This window comes from Cyrtonyx montezumae, unplaced genomic scaffold, assembly GCF_038088225.1.
Source record: "Cyrtonyx montezumae isolate F1298 unplaced genomic scaffold, pur_monq_1.0 scaffold_10, whole genome shotgun sequence".
NCBI lineage: Eukaryota > Metazoa > Chordata > Aves > Galliformes > Odontophoridae > Cyrtonyx > Cyrtonyx montezumae.
The window spans coordinates 8,193,196-8,215,745 of record NW_027071826.1 but is presented as its reverse complement, the minus strand read 5'-3'; positions in this window follow the sequence as shown (position 1 = coordinate 8,215,745).

Sequence of the window (22,550 nt, the reverse complement as noted above, 5' to 3'; positions counted from 1 at the left end):
CATTTTGGTGGTTGAGATAATTTCAATAGTGCAGTCATGGGATTCATTAGAGTTATCCATCAATTTGATGAGCCCAGAACTAAGAAAAAACAAACAATCCTGAGTCTGAATGAATTTTTAAGGTAGTATAAAATAAAAAAGAAAATAAAAAGAAAGCACATGAGTAAGAAAAGGAAAGCAAAGGACACAAACACCCACAATCACATCATGCTTTAAATTCAGTCAGAGGAGTCTACTAAAGGCAATGGTTTGAAGCCCAGCATCTCACAAAGTAATTTTCTCAGGCACTGCACTGACTGCGGTGTGGCAGAAAAATCTCATCGGGGTATGAGCACAGTGAAAATATTCAGCAGTGGGCTTCTCTGAATGACAATGAGGTGAGGAGCAGGAGCCCTGCTGGAAATCACTCTGCTGCCTTGGAGAAGGGAGTGGGTTGCTGCCTGACTAGGGCATGGCCATGATGTCCCGCACAGAACCACATCTTTGTATTTGCAACAGTTATTTACTTCCTGGAGGCCGCCTAATTGCTGCTGCCATCAATCCCCTTGTCACCTGCAATTTCAATCAGCTTCCTAAAGGCTTTCCTACCTAGGTTTTCCCTTTGGTGCTACTTTCCCCTTTCAAAACGAGCCTTGGATATCTGTCATGGCAAATCCTTAAGTGATTGTTCCAGGCTGGCTAGGGAGCAACAAATTCTTTGATTATCGATGGCCTGTTGTATGTTAGATTAGGTATCTGTTCCACTGTGAAGCTAAATGATACAATGCAGGGGCTGAGTAACTCCTTTTAGTTATGGTCTCAGGTTGCTGTAATCCTTTTTATTTCTCTTAAGCTGTGACTAGCCATGTGTTTTCAGTTACAAGTAAATGCAAATCAATCCGCATGATGCAGACATTAGGGAATTGTGCAATTTTTCTTTAATTCAGATTACATTAGGTTTCACCCACAGTATAACATGCACATTGAGCTTGGGCTGAGGAGAAAGGAGAAGGGGTGAGGAATATAGTAATTATACATGCTGTAATTGCTCCCACCAAATATTACGGCATGTGATGTATTTGATAAGACTGTAACAACACAGTAACATGACAGTTTAAGCAACATCAGCGTGTGCTTTACAACTGACAGCACTCACATCCCTCCACATTCCTCTGTTGCCTGCACAGAGCACATCCACATTCCGGATGCCACTGTTTACTGCAACAACCACAAAGGAACACAACCCCACAGGGGATGGGATGATGAAGTTATGAGGAGCAGCTGAAGGAGTTGGGATTGTTCAGTCTGGACAAGAGGAAGCTCAGGAGAGGCTTGCTAGCTCTCTACAATGACCTGAAAGGAGGTTGTGGCAAGGTGGGGTTGGCCTCTTCTCCCACATAACAGTGACAGAACAATAGGTGATGACTTTAAGTTGCACCAAGGGAGTTTCAGGTTGGCTATGGGGAAGAATTTCTTCTCCAAAACAGTGGTAGTGCCTTGGCACAGGCTGCCCAGGGAGATGGTGCAGTCACCATCCCTGGAGGTGTTCAAGAACTGTGGAGATGTGGCACTGAGATACATGGTAGTCGGCATGGTGAAGGTGAGCTGGGGTTGGACTACATGATCTTAGAGATCTTGTCCAGCCCCAATGATTATGTGATTCTGTGAAGTCTCAGTGTAAATTTCATTCAACATCTCCAGCGTAAGAAGATAATTCACAATTAACTAACTACCAAGAGCTGCACTCCTCAATAGCACTGAGGGAGAAAACATTTGAACACACTCTTCTTAAAGGACTGTGTTTTGAATAATTTCACAAAACTATTGTTGACTTGACATTTAGAGCAAACTTCCAATTGTTCTGAACTCTGCAGTGAAAAGGTGAAAATATTGTCTTGGATACTGGCAGAAGTAAGTCATTATAGCCCCAGTGGTCTTCACAGAGCACGGCAGATTTATTTTGACTAAGGTTATGGTCTTAGAAATACTTTATTTTATTCTTCTCTCTTGCAAAGCCTTACACTGTGACCAACAAGCAACACAGCATTCTAAGGTAGCAGCAGGACCATACTTAGTCTTTAACTCATCCTTCCTTTTAGGAAGCATCATGTTTATTTTAGAGGTATTTCAAATAGCATGGTGGAAACCATAGCAGAATATGGAGTTTTTGCTTTGTTTTAAAATGCAACTCTGGCACTGTAATCCAGGGGATTGTATGATGTGAGAGATTGCAGTCACTCAGTCACATGATATGCAGGACCTGGGGTTGCTGGGACATTGTATGGGAGCTGCTGAATCACAACCTGAACCACTGATTGGTCACCTGAGGTGAGCACCAAATCAGCCATGGGGCCACAGGTGAAGGTGATATACCTGGGTGATTGGAAGGGGTGGAGCCTGGCTCCACCTCTCCCAAACCCCATTTAAGGGCTGACCACCACCAGGGAAGGATTTCTTCTCAGAGATCCCTCCTATGTGGAGTCCTCTGCAAGCCTTGATATCCTGAAGGTGAGCCATCTTCTCTTTTGTATTATTTGCATCCTATCTATATAGAACTACTCAAAATATAGCATCATCTATATTATTTCTTTGTGAAGTACCATCCTTGGGAGTTATTTATCCCACAGATGTACACAATTACTACTTGCCAGATGAAAAGTTATCTGATTTATTCTCACAGTTCAAGGCAAACATGCACATTTGGGGCAGTGCTTATTTTGCTTTGCAAGGAGAAGCACTCATGCAAGCTGCTGCAATTAAGTCAATGGGCAGTATCATGCTGAGGTGTGATAACTCAGTCATGTGAGCAGACCTCAGAGACCCACAAGATCTTCTCCCAACTTGTGTTCCTGAGCTTATCCTCTTAACTTCAAAGCTAATCTTCCTCTATTACCAGGTAGATAGTGGATTTTATGCATGACACTCTAGCGAAAAGTGTATCTTGTTTTCTGCTGTCTTTTAAGACATCTGTGATTCAGAGTTGCCCTCCCTAACTCTGTCCTGACTTGATAAGTCTCTGAATAAGGATGATTAGCGCAGCTTGCAGAGGCTTAGTAGAACTTGCAGCTTTCAATCAATGAATTTGGTCCAAACGTGCTGCAATTTTGCATTGTAAGCAAAAGAAATCACCAAATGAAAGTAATCAACTACTGAGCTCATATTTATTTAATATGGGGATGAACTCCAAGAGAGGATTTTATTTCAAACAGCTGAGTTCTAGGAAGATACTAACAATTTTAATGTAGCAATAGCCTGGATAGGGGATGTCTTTGGGCTGATGGGTGTAAAAAGGTTGAGACTTAAAGGTTTAAAGATAAAGGTTGAAGTGCTAGGGCACAAAGTGTTGGAAAGATGATCTATTAAACAGAGCAGTGGACTTGTATAAAACTCTTGCTTCTGGAGAAGGATCATGCACATGGCTGAACAAAACCTGCCACCCTCTGAACAGCACCTATATCCAATAAGGTCAGCCTTAATGATCAAACAGCGTTCCAGTGATACAGGAAATAAATATCTCATGCTTTCACCCAAGGAGTAAGGCCTCATCTCCTCATGATTAACCACGTCTCCGGCAGGCTGTGCTTCTTTGTTTACTTAGTGCTCTCCTTTGAATCCCGAGCACCAAATATTTCAATATTGCACTATCCAATGACTAATCCAGTAAAGTACATAGAAAAAGGCTGATTTTTCAGATGAAATCACACAATAGTTTCTTTTTAATTGCATTTGACATTACTGGTAATGTTCTGTGCAGCTCCATGCATAACACACATTTAATTGTACCTGTGTGGTAGTGATAACACTACAGAATGGTAATTTTCTGTATTTGTAGCATGTGGGAGCCAATTCATTCTGGGTCTTTCAGTGCAGTTTATTAACTGGGAAGATTGGGTAACTGGAACCTCCTTTATTAAAGTTATTGGCTGCCCTGTAGCAATGGAAATAAATTGTGATAATAGCCAGAACAAATTAGCTTGCGTATGAATTAGCCCTTAAATGAAAAGAGGAGGAGGGAGGAACAAACCATTTCATGGTATATAAAATGCCTTTATTTGTGAAGAATAAGTATACTGACAAATAAAAGTAAGCTCTTCTGCAGGAAGAATTCCTCTCTTTCCAGGTACTTTGCAACAAGTTATACAAACTACAGGGCTGAACTTTGATTTATGCCTAGTAGATGGGGATCACAGAAGAGAACCAGATAACCTATACACCCAAGTGCAGTGCAGGTCAGGGTGATGGCTTGGAAAAAAGCTGATCTGGGGAGTGGAAATGCTGAGGGAAGCAATGCAAAGATGGTTCAGATCTGGAAATGGTCAAACTGTACCAACTAGTTACTTCAGCTGAGTAAAACCAGCTCTGCTGCTCTCAGCATTGAGCTGGTCATCCCCTGAGTTATTTACCATTTGGTGGTAAATGACCATTTATTACTTTAAGAGATCTCCTGAACACATAGAAAATACATTGTGACTTAGGTTAATGTAAGCCAAAACCAGTTTCAGTTTAGTGACACCACTGACACTCAATATCGTTCACTGATTTGTGAGAGATGTTGCTCTACCTCCTCAGGGATCTGGGGCTTGTTCTCAGCTCCCTTAAGGACAATGGAAAGACATTGGGTGAATGGTTCAAGATTCTCAATGCAGGCACTTAGTGCCACTCTAGGCCTGTATTGTACCTGCCAATCTTTCTGGGTTTCTCAGGCACAATGACACACCATGAAATGACATGATTATGGTAGATTATATTCATGGATTGATTCTCTCTTGACTCCAGGAGGTTGTGGATACATACACACCCACTGTGCTATGAATTCCCTTCTTGGTTGCTCAGGAAAATATCAAAAGATCAATCCAAGAAAAACATAAGTTAAATAGAATAGGTGAATTTTTTATTTTGTACATAGCTGAGATGAAGAATCAGCTCTGACAATGCTTAGTTCATATTTTCACTGTGTGTGAATGAAATGCCAGGTTTTTATTAAGCAAGTGACTGAAGGCTTGGGAAAGTGAAGTGTGAACATGGTGCTCAGCATAGATCTCCTATCTATATCCTATGTCTCCTAGTAGGTCTTAGGTACACATGAAGATAAAACTTCCCTGGACTGGTAGGGTCCAGAAATCACCAGGAACAGATGCAAGGGGTACCAGCAGTGATCCTGCACATTAAGTTACTTAGAATATAATAAAGTCAAAAAAAAAAAGAAAGAAAAGCTGAGAGAAAAAAGTATTTCATAATGCACAGAGTATGGGAAGAGACAACTGCATGAAGAGGTAGGTAAAGACATGCTGTGAGTAACCAGTCCCTTCTGGGAGCCTTTTGCCAAAAAAAGGGAATGGTGGGGATTACTGTGGAGAAGACAGTTGATGTAGAGAGTGTTGACTGAAAGAAACTTCTGGGTTGTAGCAAAACACTAATTGGACATTCATGATTGTCTTACTGATGCAGTAGAAAGTATTCAGAATACCTTATTTTAGTTTATAAAGTGAGAGGGTTGAGTGAAAACCTCCTTGAGCCCCCTGGGTAAGTTGCAGACCCACAGACAATACAACAGCTTGGTGCCACTCAGAGGAGGGCTGCATCCCTTCTGCCATTGGCCTCCTTGCTTTCCCCTTTTGGAAACCAACTTTGATTAAGGAAACAGCCCATAACTCCTGGCTTAGTTTTATCTGAAGTAGCTCAGAGGATGAGATGTTGTGTGCTGTTTGTGCAGTGCCTGTCTGGGAGCAGGGAGATAGGGACATGTATTGCTACTAAGGCATCAACCATGAGCTAACTTGACCCCGTGAAGCCATATCCTGGGGTGCTCTGAATTAGCCTTTGGGGATCTCCTTTCCAATGACTATGTAAGGGAATTCATGGTGTCTAACCTCCTAATTCAGACTTCAGGCAGCAGTGTGAATACCTTCCCTCCCTTTCTCCCAGCATAATTCTGACAATAGCAGAATATGGAGCAATGTTGAGGAATATCATGGGCATTTGTTTATTTTTCTTGTTTCAGGGATATTGGTTGGGATGAATTCCAGCACAGATTCTACCATCTCTGTCATAAATTCCCTCCCCCTTCTCCCTTTTTCTTTAATTACATCATGAAACAAATGTCATTGACAGGCCTGAAACTAATTTTCAATGAACAAAGACAATGAAATACATTTGTAAAAAGCAAATGCACAAAGAATGAGATGTCAAATCAAAACTAAATTAGTGTCACCTGTTTTCTCTTACATGATGGTTTGGGGGTCTATATGAGTGGTTTTCTTAGATCATTTTCAAGCTGTATTCTGAAAGTATCTATAAAACCCTTCAGCACTGCTCTCTTGCCTAGCAGACAGCACTGTAATGAATACCATCATATGGTGTTTGGATTGGCAATGGCTCTTGTTCCATTGTCTCAAGTGGGGCATACATTTAGCATCCCACAAAATGCACTTTAGACTTGACATCAGGAAATTTTTATCTCAGCTTTTATAGGAAAGACAACTGCATGACCACAGTGTCTTGCCAGTCATCCACCCTAGTAACATTTTGTCATATCCAACTAAAATTGTCAGATGGACTGAGCATCCTAAAAGGACTGCAAAAGTTGGCTCAAAATAAGGGATCAACAGTTCAGATTAGTGCTGTATGGAGGGAAAGGCAGTCACTAATCAGCACTTTAATGCCAAGTCGTGGTAGCCAATTTGCCAGCAAGGAAGGGGTGTATCAGATGGCCAATTAGCAAAAAAGCAGTCGTTTACCAGCTAAACAAATAAGGGGATGTGGAAAGGGAATGTTTTTTATAGAGAGAGAAGAAAAATTGCCATCCTTGGAGGAAACAGTGTGAATTGTATATATCCAACTTAAAGTTATTCTTAAAGCAAATAAAAATAAAAAGGATCTATAAATATAATGTATTTATTCAAGCAGTCCAAGCATACTAATGGGAGTTCCTTTATTGAATACTATTTTACTGCTGTATGGTGGTCTGCAGTGCTGAATTTTCAGGTTTAAATGAGATTTGCTAACTTTATATTATTCCTCTTTTGGCAGAAAAATAACAACTTAAGTCAACAGCTTCTTTTAATGCAGAATGTGGTTATAATTTGGAAGGGAAAAGTAGTAGTGTGATGTTGGAGAGCTGTGGGCTCTGTCTCTGACTCCAGCAATAATCTGCTCTATGTTCTCAAGGAAGTTGTTCTGCCTTCACATGTGGCCTACAAGTTACTAGACTTTGCACTTTCTCATTTTGGTCTGTCTTGCCTTATTAATCTGTAAATTATTCAGCTTAAGAGTGTGAACCTTTTTATGATGAAGCCATGTTAAGCACAAAAGACGCCTTGATTTCAGCTAGATCCATAGCACAGGTAAATAGTAAGTTAAATTGTAGAGATTTTCAGCATTTATTGGTATTAATCTTTTTAGTGAAAATTATGAATTTGAGAAGAGAAGGAGATTAATAATATCTGGGGGAACACAACTGCTACGAAATTCCTCCAAAAACCCAAAAGGTTGACATAGCACATAAATGCCCTGGAGAGGTGAAAAACAGAGGAGTGGTTGGACAATAGCACCAGGACCACCAGACCAGTGCTCAGCCAATAAAACAAGACCTTGCTGTTTCCCAGTGACTGGGAGAGGATGGCAAATTCAGATTCAGATAAAAAACAGAAAAACTCCATGCAGAACAAGACAATATTGGTAGGGCACTCTTATTAGCATTCTCAGGAGGCCAAAGGGTCAGCTTTTCTGATATGCTTGCTATTCCTCTCAGGAGACAAAAGAGTGCTTCATCTTTACTCATCTTATCCAGCAAAGCTAGTTTCAATTTCATGCTTCACCCATTCTTCTTAAAGCAAAAAAAAAAAAAAATAAATCTTTTTTTTTTCCCTTCAAGACTTGGGAATAATGCTTAACTGGGGCTTCTTTAATTTCAGAAATTGGTTACTTGGAGTGAATTTCAGCTTGCTCAGTCTAGGGGAACATCCATGAGCAGGAGAAATTAGTTTCCTGAATAGCAAGAACAAAATGAACTCCTTTATAAAATAATGCAAATAATGTACTCAGATTTTAATCAGAAGAGGAAAATCAGAAAGGAATCGATTATCAGAGTGCCTTTATGCCATTCAGGTGGGTCAGATGGACCCTGAGGGCATTCTGAGCTGCTGCCTATAAATTGTTTTCAAGACAAATTCTCCTTGATATAACAAAATGCTACTTTCTTGCATCTGACCACATTTTCTTCCATTTGCAATGGAGATACTGGGATATTTTACAGTAGGACATGGACTTATGCCACTTGTTTAATATAACAGTGTTGTGGCAAAGTCATTTTTGGGGGAGAAATTTATAAATTGGTTTAAAGCACAGCTCCAAAATTAAAAAGTTACCCATGAATTCTTTTTGAGGAAGCTGAGATACTGGGCCTCAGACACTGCAAAAATCATCACCTTTGGATCTTTATTTCAGCAAATAAGTGAAAAAAATCTAAAAATTAAATGTACCAATATATCATAGTTCACTACACTGCAGAAAGAATATAAGAAGTTGTAGGAATTGACAAACTTCCACTATTCCCATTCAGCCAAAATAAAACAGTGACTTAAATGAATACCTGTGAAAACAAACGTTCATTAAAGAGAGAGAGAGAGGAGGTAAAGGAAGGCATCCAAAAATAAGGTTATGACCAAGAAAAAACATGCCAAACAATATTGTTAGCAAATGAATATGTAATGCTCTATGACTTATAGTTAAAATAGGCACTTAAACATAACAATGTTGCCATTGTATGTACTTCTGCCATAAATCATTTCAATATCGGTAAGTGAGAATGCAGCTGACAAAGGAAACATTATTTTTAAAACAAAAATTGCTACCTAGTAGTGGAGGCTGGCAAGCTTCGGTGTCAAAAGTCATTTTTTGCATCAGTGTATACTGATTACCTTACTTCAGCCCAATTGAAGTAAGTCGAATATGGGCCCAAATCAGCCCATAAACCACTGACACTCTGTCAACTCTGCTAAGCTCCAGTCTGTTGGAAGGTAGGAGATCCAGTTTGTAACTTCACAAAATTATGGTATTTTCTTAGGTCAAGAAACTGGTCTGAAGAAGAAGATATACTCTTAGATGGAGGAGATTGACAGGACATCTTGTGGCGTCCATCCAGCCAGGGTGGAGTTACAAACTGTGGTTAAAGTTGTCCAGAGTTTGGTGTTTCAGGGAAGTGGTAGAGTCACCATCTCTGGAGGTTTTCAAGGAAAGGCTAGATGTGGCACTGAGGGACATGATTAGTTACTGATGTCAGCCCCACAAAGTTTCCAAGTCTGAGCCCCTTGAAATCTGCTTTCCCTCTCAGTGCCCTTCTCTCCCTGCACCAGACCCTTACCTCTCTCTGATTTCTGCCATGCAGTTTCCCCGCTCCCTCTCAATGAGGGCCCTTCCTCTTTATTACCCTCCTGAAACTCCATCTGTTTGAAGATTGACTCCAAAAGCAACAGTGCCTGCTTGCTTCAGGAAAGAAGCAGTCATAAAAGTGCTGGTGCCTGATAAGTGAAAACATCAGTGTGTTTGGACCCCATCCCACTTCACGTGGTGCAGACAAGTCTAGCACCACACTGCAGCCTTCTATGACTCTGCAGGGCGCACAAGACTGCGATGAATTACCTTGGGGGAATAATAAGGTGAATGTAAAGAAGTAATGTTGTGTTAGGGAAAGGCGACTTGTCAGCAGAGCTAGGAATGACTTAAGAGTTTTCACACTATTTGTATGTAAACAGTTTAATAAGTTTGATAATTAGCAAAAGGAAGACACTTTTTTTTTCTCAGAATTAGAGGGAGGAGATATTTGTATGTTTTCTTCTTCTTACTCTTGTGATTTAATCTGACCCCTGGAGTCGGACAGACCGCTGGAGCATCTCCATCCCTTATAGAAGGAATTCTTTATGGGGGATGGGATTTCTATTGTCCATCCCTAGACACTTGTAAAAGGATCTCTTTCCTCCTAGAGAGCTGAGACTGACTGTGAGAGGAAGGCAGACATGATAAGCTGCTGATGCTTTAAGAGTCAGGCAAAGAAAACTCTCATAGTTTGTACATAACAACTTGAGAACACCACTTTTCCTTCATTTATTGTTACTGGCATTAACATCCTAAAGCACTGAGAGTACCCCATGGCATTTGTGTTATATTTGCATCTGCTACTCGCTGAGGGACTTAGACTCCAGAAGCTAATTACAGAATCATTAAGGTTGGAAAGGACCACTAATATCATCTAATCCAACCTCATCCCCGCCACACCCACTGACCATGCTCCTCTGTGCCATATCACCATGATTCCTGAACACCTTCAGGGGCACTGACACCACTGCTTCCCTGGGCAGCCTGTGCCAGTGCATTGCCACTCTTTCAGAGAATAAACTTATTCTAAAATCCAATTTGAGCTTCCTCTGGTGCAACTTTTACCTTTCATCCAAAATGGTAATGCTAGGTCCCCTACTCAGTTTGTCTTTCACTAGTTAAACATGTGCCTACATTGCATTTAGTAGCAGAGGGCTCAATGGCTCGGTTCTTCTACTGCTTTTATTTGATGCCACGTAACTCCTGCTGCTAATCCAATTACTGTTGGTCTGTCTGAGGTGAATATAGCTTTTTTTTTTTTTAAGAAGAGATAAACTAAGCCATGGGTGACATTTATTTCTCCTTCACAAGTCCCAGGTTTGGCAGGCTGAAGTCTTCAGCAGAGAATTATGAAATCTAGGTCACCTGACAGAGTCCAGCTGAGGTCAGTAAATCATTATTACTTAACAGCTATTAGCCTATAGGAAGTAAGTTGGTTGGCTACAGGCTCCCACTGGGCAAACGTTTACCCCACAAAACTGCTGCCCTAATTGGTGTTAATTGTCAGTGTCAGCAGAAGCTGCAACTTCCTCCTTGTATGTCAGGACTGGAGCATGTAGGCAAAGAAAGATCAAATGCTCTGCACCTGACAGCAGATTGCAAGTGAAGAGACCTTAGCTCTCAGTGTACAGGCTGTCAGCTTTGTGATAGGTGAGTAAACAAGTAAAAATAAAAAGTGAAAAGTCTTAGGCTGTGCATGGTCTGATAGCAGGCCAGTAATGGTTGAAGTGCTTCACCTTTTGCATGCACTGGAGATTCTGCTTAGTAAAATATATCATGGGAAATCCAAGCCTTTCTGACCAGTGTGGGAGCTTCTTTCACAGTTTTGGAAAAGGTACGCTTTTGAGAAAGAAAGTCAGAATGGCTTCCTGTATAAAGCATGTTTTTGCATTACTTTTTCAAATCAGTTTTTAATTTAGCAGTGGGATGTGTTGACAGTTGAACAAGATGACTTTAGTGGTCTTTTCCAACCTTAATGGTTCTGCAGTTCTATCATCATTTTACGAAGATATTGAAGTAATCATCTGATAACAGATGGCTGTTATCAATGTTCAATACAGGCATATAAGAGTATCCTGGGGCAGGATGTAATTATCAATAAAATGGGGCTCTCTCAAATAAATAATACAATGCAAATGTATATTTTCTACATACTTTTGGTTATATGCCTTTCTGTTCTAAACATTTTGGAGATGGCTTATGCAACTGTGTGGAAATTGTTTTCATGTAGTAATGGCAGTAATATGATTTTGCCACAGTGGTCAAAGCACAGTGGCATTGTACTGCTGTGTTAAGGAAAGAGCATCTCAAAGCAGCCTATTTCTGCTCTAATCTAGACTTGCTACTTGGAGCAACATATCAAATCCATGAAAGAAGTGGGCAGATTTGTTCTAAAATGTTACTGGATGCTAGATGGAGTAATAAAACTGCTCCTTACCAGCCTGAAAGCAAAACTACTGGGTAATCATACACTCTGATTGTGTTCTGTTTTGATAATGAGAACAAGGCTCCATGCCAAGTGTGATCTTAATGGTGCACAAATTATTTGTTTGCCATCACCACAGTTTATGTGCTCTGTGTTCTGGTCAGAAAGCAAAGGAAGGGCAGACACAGGTTTGTTCCTGCTCCCCTTGCTTTCAGCTCCATGCCCTTCACACAGAGGGGCTTGTCTTTGTAGGCTAAGCCACAAGAAGAAGAACTGATAAAATATTCAGGAGGATTCTCAGTGACCTCTACTGTAACCCTCTCCTCCATTAAGGTACAACAGGCTGAGAAGGGGAAGGTGAGAGAAAAATCAGACTTAATGATCAGTTTTTCTGATCAGACAAATAAAACGAATTAGTCTTGTTCCCCACTTTCCCCCTTTTCTATTTCATTTAGAGAAATGTTCTAATCTATAGAAATACAGCTCTCAGATGACCTGGCCTTCCTATTCACAGTCTTGAAGGAATGGAAAGTGCACAGGGCTTTATCATTCTTCTGTTACAAATGCTGAGGAGCAATTGGAAATACAGTCAAGGACATAAGCCAGTGTGCTAGGATTTAGGAAACAGCAGGACAGTGATGGGGGGAAAAAAAGAATTGCTGCAAAAACATAGCAGGCTCTCCTGCTGAAATAAACCATTGTAGCAAGAGAAAGGATGCTGCTTTGGTTTCCTTATTTGTTTTTGATAGGTTTAAATACGTTTTCTTCCCCTTCCATCAGAAAGAGAATCTTTGTCTCCCAACATTTAGCTAGAGTCAGGCAGAACTTGAATTACATATGGTTATAGCTTGTTACCTTTTGGGAGAGCTTTGCCAGGAAAGCAGCTTCTGGGTTTCCTTAATGCCAATGGCTGCTACAAGACACACAACAGCTTGTACCTGTCAGTGAAACCAGTCCTTTTTCTTAACTGCCCTGCTGCTCAACACTCTTATTTCACAGTGTCAGGCACTGTGAGCACTTTAATCTGTTAAAAGGGCTCTTTTTTCCTTTTAACATTGAACCTATGTTTTATTTATCAGTCTTTGATTCAGAAATGCTTAGAAGGCAGAACACGTTTTCTAAGATGGATGACTTCTCCATGGCTTGTATGTGTGTTTATGCATATAGGTGTTGTTGTCATTGCTGAAAGTCCAAAGGGAAGCATCTTTATAAAGAAACACACTCTAGCACGTAGTCCAGGAGATTTGCTATTCTCTAAGGTTGGCTCACTAAGCACTTGGACCTATGAAGTTATTCTCTGATAGTCCAGACCCAGCTCTCTCTGGTGGAAGTTTTTGTTTTGACTTCAGTGGGCTTTTTTCCAGGTTCCAATAAATGATAGTGGTGTTTCTGAGACTTCTTCAAGTAATCTGAAAAGTGATATATAAACTCCAGCTGATTGTATAAAACTCAGTCAGCCTCTGACTAAAACTTAATTTCTTAGCTATGAAATAAGCTCCCCTCACCACCCCACTGTGTTCAGCGTTTGGGTGCTGAGTATGGGATAAAAGTCAGTTTGAGATCAATGGAAGGTTAGGAAGCATCTCCTGTAGGGAAGGGGATGATCAGGAGCACTATACAACATTATTTCTTGGCTCAGTCCCTGAAGAAGGTCATCCCATTTCTTCCAATCTAGGAAAGCTCCCTCACTGTCCATGTGAAAACTGCTGATGGGTGGGCAAATCCAGGGATTATCTGAGCAGGTACAACAGGACCTCATTCTCAAAAATAAAGGGACATAGAGTAAATCCTAGATACAACACAGCACCTGCAGAAGTGAGATCATTGTTACTCACATTCTAACTACCATGTGGGGAAAACAGCAAAGGACTTCACTTGCCCTGCAGAACAGACTGGGCTGGGTCATGCCAAGCTCGATGTTCCTGTTAATAAAACCAGAGTACTTTAAATCTCAAAAAGAAAAACCGTAATTGTATTTTATTACCACCATCCTTATTTGTAAAATTTATTTCTGTGACGTTTCTGAAAGAAACACTTTCAGGTCTGCAGTTAAACTGGTAATGCCTCATGGTGCCACCTCGCTATTTCAATAGCTACTCTGTGCTGCCAGCGTGGCAGCTGCCTCAGGCTCTGTCAGATGGCCGTGAGGATGATGAGATGTCTAGACAGCCTTGAGGTCCCGATGGCTATTAGTCTTTTTGAATTTCACTGGGAAGGAAATGTTAGTATAGAAGATTCTGTTCAAAACCCTCCCTTGATCTAAGCAGACTGTGTGTTGGCCTCATCTCCAGTAACAAAGTGATGTTTTATCCCTGAAAATATGGCTCTTGCTCTACAGAGACTGCTCCATTACGTAATCCTGTCAGTCATCTGCCAATCACTATGGTAATTGGGTGCCAATATTAAGATGAGCATTAAATAGCTGTCAAATATTATTTTTGTCTTGAAATTTCATTTTTGTTTTGTTCTCTCCTCTTCTATTTGCTATTGATGTGCAGTTTTCACTTTCCCAGCAAGGTCTCTGCAATGAGTTCCTGCTCTGTGTGCAGCAGCTATTAAGATGTTACTGAGGCTGGAAACAGGATTGGCTGAAATACATAAATAGTTTTAGAAGAAATGTTAACCAAAGAAAGGTGTTTTTTTTTGTTTTTGTTTGTTTTGTTTCATTTGGAGCTTTTATTTTCATTTTCCAATTGCATTAGTATGCTGAGATTGCTGTCCATGTTCTCTGACTAGCTAATGAGACAAAGACAAGGTCAGAACAAATCTTCTCTAATCTGGTACCCTTCCTCCAACATCATCAGGCAATTAAAGAAAACCTATAGGACACAAGGGAAATACAGGAATTCTTCTGGCAATTTATAGCTTATGGACTTCTTAAACTGGAGGTAGCATCCGGATTATTGTATTTAGTAGATACTTCTCCTTCATCATATTTGTTGATACCAGTTTGAACCCATTTGCACTTTTGACTGCCACAATATCCTGTGCCAAGAAGTTTTCCAGTGTAATTAGTGGAGGGTGTGAAAGGAGTTGCTTAGTGCTTGTGCTAACCCTGCATTTTGGACAACTTTAAGGGACTGCTTCTGTATGTGTTATGTGATAAAACATAGTTTAATTCCCATTTATTTTTACATAATTCATAGCTCTGGAATCTCTGACACCTGTCATCAAAAAGCATGGAAATGATTTGTTTCCTTGTTTATTTCCACACATTACAGGTTGAAAACATGGAAATGTTTCCATACCCAAAAGTGGTTGCTGTTGGAAAATTCTCTTTCTGAATGCAGTCAAAGCAACAGGAGTGAAATTCTCACCTCATGTGAAATTATGTGATTTTGCCCTCTTTTCCAATTTGAAACAGAACAGGTATATATGTTGGCAAAAATTAAACACAGTTTGGAGAGCTCAGCATATTGCTTTCTAAGTAAGCAAATGTGTTCAATTACCTCAAAGCTGAAAAACAAAACCTGTCTTTCAAACAGCCATCTCACACTGGAAACAACAACAAAAACCTCAAATACTGCACTGTCAAATATACTGTTTTGACAACATGGAGCACTTTGAGAGTGATGTTTGATTGTTGTTTTTGTTTTGTTTTTTGGAGGGGATGAACTTTCAGTTCAGGAGCAAAAATCTCAAAGTATTTCTATTTTGAAGGAAACTATGCTAGTAAGAGCATTCTTTCTAGAAGATAAAAGTTGCATAGTTAGATCTCAGGATATAACAATAACTGGTCCTTTATGCACAGTGATAAACGTTGGTTTCAGCTTTGAGGCAACCTCTCTGAACTACCTCAGCTTTTGCTCCAGAGTTGGTGACACAGGCTCCTGGACCAGGACTTCTCCCTCCTTCAAGTGTCAGGGTCTGGGTGGGACTGGCCAGCTCACAGTTGACACTGTGTCCCATCAGACCCCCTAACCAGCTGTCTCATGCAGTGTGTTCTGCAAATCAGGTGGCTTGGTCCCCTCCAAACCCTGCCACCTCCTAGCAACACTGGCCCTATGGTTTCCTTCCCATATGTGCAGTTAAAAAAGTGTTTGGTGTTGGGAACAGGACCCAGGAGCCATGTGCACCACATATTCTTTAATGAAATGGCCTTTACAGGGCTGCAGAGGGAGGTTTTTTCTATGCCTTATTAGTTGGACCAGTTTAATAAGTGGGCACCATGCCATCTTGACAGGTGGACTTAAGTGTAGGCATCAAAAGTTCGCATATGTGTGTAAATGATCTCTGTTGAAAGTAGATGCTCTGAGGCAGGAATAAGAAAGTCCATAGATCCAATCCCATACCTCAGTAATAGGGAATCATCTCCCACTGGGCCAGTGTGGATTAACAGCAAAAAAAACAACCATAGGAGCTATGGCTATGTTAGGTGAGGTGTGGCCTTCTTGATTCTGGACAGTGTTTTCATTTGTACTTTATCTTCCTTTTATCTTTTCTTCTATTGAATGGGCAAAAAAGTGTCTTTCCAGACTTTTTAACACATCTTTGGAGTTGCATTTGTCACTGTGACTGGGGGAAAAATAGACACCAAAAAAGCAAAAACAAAAAAAACATACTAAATATGCTTCACAGTTTTGCATGTGGCTATGAATACAGATGAATATAATATTAATGTAATTCAATTAAGAAAAAGCCATTGTTATTATTTGAGACAGACGTTATTTCTCCATAGAAGAGTAAATCAATTGCAATTATCACACTTTCTGTAAGAATTTGCACATTTTGCTCCAGGTCAAGTCTTCTACTGAAATGAGGTACTACTATATTTTAGTTAGACTGAACAAAGGGCAGAGGCAGTGACAGGTACAACGTGTAACTAATCATGTTGCATGCGTAAGTCTTCAAGAGTTAATGAGGGACAAACTAAACCTAAATGCTCTCTTCTGTCTTTACATTCTTTAGAAATAAAAACAAGCCAGAAAAAAAAAAGGGGGGGGGGGGGGAAGAATGGCCTTCATCTTTTCACTGAAGCGGAGGTAACACAAATTCTCTTCTGGAGCTATTTATTGCCACCACTTGCATGGGGCTGACACGTTCACACGATGACCCTGCACCTGTAATTTGATACAAAAAACAAAGGCATGAAGGGAAAGGGCTCAGCTTCCTCCCCTTAATTACTTCATGCAAAACAAAAGCCACCCAACGGGTTGTTTGCAAGAGAAAACAATACTGAGCATTTTCACAGTTGCTTTGGACAAATGGTGTATAATAAAACTACATCCCCGTGCATTGTCAGGGGTGACCCGGAATGTAGGATAGGATATTTAGGTTAGATATCAGGAAAAATTTCTTCCCAGAAATAGTGGCGATTTATTGGTATGGGCTGCCCAGGTATGTGGTGGAATACTGTCCCTGGAGGTGTTCAAGAACTGTGGAGATGTGGCACTGAGGGACATGGTCAGTGAGCATAGTGGGGATTGGTTGACAGTTGGATCAAATGATGTTAATGGTGTTTTCTGTAATTTTATGATAGGTGCCATGAGCATCTTACAGCTGACTCTACAGGAGGAACCCAAGAGCCCACTGTGGAAATAGAGAAATGCACTAGTTACATCTGGGCACCAAAGGCCTTTGCTGTAGGAATGGCTGTTTGCCCCTGTGAGAGGGAGGTTGGGCTGAGCTTTGGTGTGAGGGGAGAGCTGGAGACAGCTTCAGGCAGTCAAGACCAGGGTAGAGACTTTGTGGGGAGGCAGAGGGGGTGATGCGAAATGGCTGCAAGCTCAATGTCTATGAGCCAGGAAGGGCCAAAATACAGTTACAGCTTTCTAAAATGCAAGAGCTGCTATGACTCAGCTGTGCTGTCTTAATGGATGTCACAAGACGGGATTGGTTTTGGGGAGTCATTGTGTGTTTGCTCATTACGTGTTCACAAGCCTGGAACACAACTGGTGGCCCAGGGACCTTATGGTGCCCCACTAGACACATCTGGCACCATGCAGGCATCCAGATCTTGACAGGGAGGAAACATGGGGATAGCTGTGTCTGCTGCCACAACTCAGCTCAGACCAACATTGGGATGGTCTTTTTCTGATTTAATGCAAACAGTGGTAGGGCTGCAGTTGACTTCATCTACTTGATGCTGAACTAGGATGGAGGAAAGGCTTTTGAGGCTAGGTTGGATGTGGGCTTAGACAGCTTAATCTATTGAGTGGCAACCAGTCTAAAGTAAGAGTTTGGAATTGGATGGGCCCTGCCGGCTTTATTTGTTGTATGATTCTGTGAGGGCTGCTTGCTGAGCATGGGACACTGCTGAGAAGTTATTTCATTACTCCCACCCAACTGTGAGCTATGGCATTGCAGAGGCAGCCAATGGGGAAACCTCCCCTTCCTGTACTGTTCTCAGATACAACCTAGGGGTAATGCTGAATACTTCACAGCTGGAGCTGTGCCCTAGAGATAGGCTTAACACTCTACACCCTATGAAAATGAGTATGTGTGCGTGTATGTGGAAGCTTAATATAAATATCTTGTACTAGAAAGTTAATTTCCAAAGAATTGTAAAAGGCACAGTTTCTATGTACCTCATTGTTTGGAGACTTGCTGGTGTACCATTCTACTGTTACAGTATCTTCAGCACCACTGTATGTTTTCTTCTTTTTATATGAGCGCCAAGAAGTTCAAAGATCATGTTTTAAAGTTCTTTCATTCAGTCAGAGAAGGGAAAGCGCTCAGTCACCCCAGTTGTGTTTTTCCACGTTGAAGAGCAGTAACATCAGGAGCTAATCTATTCCATGTTTTCGTGTCCCTCTAGCGACATGTTATAGGAATGACTTCCACCGATGTTTTATCCTATTGAAAAAGCATGCTTTCAGAAGGCATTAAACCATGCAGAAGCTTAACTCTTAAAAACAATTTCTGCCGGACTTAATTTTTCTCAAAGGAATTCCCAGAAATTGCCACAAATTTATTACCAGCACCAAACCTCTTATTTGGTTGAACAGGGGAATAAATCTCCCAAGATATATACTTTTAATTCAGATGGTTAAAATCAAGCAGCTAAAGGGAAGTCCCTGTAGCATATCTCATCATTGCCCATTGCCTTCAGAGCACAGGCAGGCACATATTTACAACTCATCAAAACTTCTCTTGTCTCCAGCCTCACATCCACATCCATGGTGACAGTCTATCCACAGACATATCTATACCGATGGTCTCTGCCATACTGCACTGAGAACAGAGAATTACCACTAAGATAAGTTACAGGCTCTAAGGTTACCCACCACTGTAAATTGATCCCATCAGAGCATCGTGGATGTATACACAGATGTGCATAGATGCACAGAAACAAATGCTTGCTTCAAATTATTCTGACCTTATCCAAGTTTTTTTTTTTTGATTGTCTTTCAAATGATCTTTGGAGTCCAAGAACAGTAACCAAGTAATCTAAGATCAGGAGTTCCAAGGAAGGGGAAAAAATACTCCCCATCTTGTGCTGACTCTGCCTCTGCTAGGCAGGAAGAATAGAAAATGAAATTGTAATCCATTTAGAGTTGTGTCACACTGTCCCAACTAGGAATCCAGACTTGAATGCCTTGGAAGACATACTTTTAGTCTATTGACTATAGAGTATTTGCCTGTATAAATATGTCATGTATTCATCCTTCTCCCCACTCCTTTCTGTGCTTATTTGTTAAATAGATCTTACTTAATGTGAAAAAAAGCATTAGAAGAGCAGTTATTTTAAAGACCTACAGGATGATGTCAAAAACATATTTTAAAGATTTAGCAGAATCAAACATCAGACATTAAAGCAAGGAGAGAATAAATTAATTATGTTACATAGTAACAGGACAGTCAATAAGTCATAAACCTATCAAGATGTCTTGGCCATGAAATGCTTTTAATTAGTACTAGATTAAAAAATATTCATAAGACATTCACTATGTATTGAAAGTATACATTTTTAAAGTATTCTTTTTAAGGTACAGAGTGTAAGGTCAGTTGGCAATGGCAGAAAGCCACCTTTGCAAGAAAACCACGTGTGTGTATATATATATATGTACATGTATTTCAATTATATCTCAGCAAAATGGAGAAAAAAACTCAGCAGTGCAGAAACTGTAAATGCAGGACAGGCAGAGCTCACTATAATCAATTTTTCTTCTTATTAAAACTGCACAAACTGATCCTACTCTGAAATTTCTACTGCAGTTCTCCATGAAGCATGTATTTCAACACAGCAATTCCTTTTTAAGGATATGATCTTAGACTAACCACAATCTGTACCATCATTAAGATCTAAATTATATTTTTTTTCTATTTCATTGTGCTTGTAGATGACAGCTGACATTACCTCCTGATGATGAATGTAGCTTTTGCTCTTACAGCAACCTGTGGGTCCTATTCTTTGTTTTTATTTGCACCTTTTGTATATTCTTCTCTAAGCATTGGTGAAGTCAGTCCTGAGTGAAATTTGTTTGCAGAACTGAGAAAGCAACTGTGGCTGCAATGCAGATGAGGAAAAGGATCTCTGGCCCAAGTTACTCTTGTAGAAGACATTCCAGCAATGGAATGGAAAGGATGTAAAACAGTGTGTTCCACTCATTTTATTGTGAGAGGAGATTTTGAACAATGAACTTCATTTTTCCTTCCACTACACCATAATGAAATCTGGCTTCTCCAAAAACATCCATGCAATTATGCCAGCACAACATTGATGGAATGGAGTTGAGAATTAGATTTTCTGTACTTAAAGGAATCAGTCAAGGAAGATTACAAAAGGAAGGGCAAACTTGAAGTCTTCAGCTATCATTAAAGCTATTCATTTCCTTAGCAAGGCAGAAAATTGGATAGCTCTTCTTCTGTTCATAATTTAATGGCTTGTGTTCAGTCACAGCCCTACCTACCTGCTTAAAAGCAAATCGTACGTAGCAGTGATACACATTCATTACCATCCTCTCTAAAGATAATTTGACAGTTCCATGGCATGGTGCCACAGTTGGTCGTTATCTCTATCCCCAAGTACCACTCTCTCTTGCAAGATGTTGCAGTGACAAAGAAATTGCTAGTAGCTGCATTTGGCTTTCTTCCTCCAGTCAGCATCCACTCCAAAACGAAGTGCTTGGGGGATTTTACAGAGGAATGCAGGCATAAAATAGCCATACTGTTTTTGTCTACACGTTGGTTTAGGCATTCATTTTATTTATTTGTTTAGATTTAAATACTCACAAAAGAAGTAGTTAACTGGAAATAATGAAATGGAAAAAAGAACCTCTCACCTTAAATGCTGGAAACTGTCCCCCTCCTTCCCATCAGTTGGCTACTTCTTGTTCAGCTGCAACTTTCTCAGAGGGCTCAGGGAAGTAGGCAAAAAGGAGCTAAGGGTAACATTGTTTAGTGTTCTTTCTCCCTGGAATTGTTAGCTGTTATCCCAATAAGCTCCATCGCCACTGCCTTTTGTGCCCCAAGAGGTTAATAGCTTATCAGCCCAACAATAAGTTTATTACAAAATTGATGTTAAAAAAAAAAAAAGAAACAACCTCCAACTCCATCATTTTCTGCCTTATTGTCAAATGCCCCACCATTTAGACTTGATTTGCATGATTTACTGTGCATATGTTTTTTCTCTGTCTCCAAGCCCAGAATTATCTTCTATTGAGGCTGTATCAGCTGCTGGTGCTTGCAGATTGCCTTTGTCCTTTCCAACCTGCAAAATATTGTCTGCAGCATCCAAATCACTGTCTGCCTATTCTCTTATCTTCTCCTTCTTTTACCCATCAATAGGCAAGCTGTGCTGTTCGGTAACTACGACTTATTGTAGGAAAGAACTGATAAGTACATCAAACAGCATTCACAGACTACACACAAACATGTGCCACTGACATTTTTTATTGCCTGTGACAAGTCACCCATCCCCACTCAGTCTTTCCAGATGCATAATGCAGATTTCAAGTCTGTGTCACTGTAGGTGCTCTTTCTTATAAAGAACTTATCCCATGTAGAATCAGAATTAAAAGCCATATGCTGATAAATACTACATTTTGTTCCAGTATTAAGGAAAAAGATGACTATAAAACTATGAGAGTGGGAGATCTACATTAATATCTAAATATGGAGTCGTCAGACAATGTCCAGTGATTTAATGCAAGCAGTTTAAGATTTCCCCTTAGCTGTGGAAACCACTGTTGTATGACTTCCAAATCCATTGCTCTGCAAATATTCATTCTGTGTAAAATTCACATCACTGATCTGAGCTGTGCTCCAGGTGATGAGGAATTCATACACAGCTGGGTACTGAAGATTGCTTGAAGAGGGGTAACTCTTTAAATTGCTTGCTTTTCTGTGATCTGCTCAGAGCCATAGGAAATTATCTTTAGATTTTCTGAACACCTACAGATATCTCAGTGACCACAACACAGTCATTTTGAAATTCATTAAGTATGAAACAAAATTTCTTTTTTGGGGTAAGATGGATTTACTACAGAAAAATTGATCAGTGCGCCTCTTCTGTAGTCTGGGGCTGGATTTGTTATATAAACTCTCAGTGTTATTCACTGCAAGCAATGAAATAAAATATTGGGCTGCCTTGTATTTCTCAAGAGGAAAAAATAAAAAAAAACAGGTACATTTTGTCATTAGGTCCTGATGAGATTTGGGTAAAGGAACTGAACCCTTCTCTGTTTCTTTTCCTCCATCAAATAACTTCCATTCTCACTCATTCTTTGTGGGTTTTGTTTTTTGTTTTTTCTTGTTGTTTTGTAAATGGCTACAGAAACCAAACCCAGACTAAACAAAAAATATCTACTCTAATGAGTAATTAACTCTGATC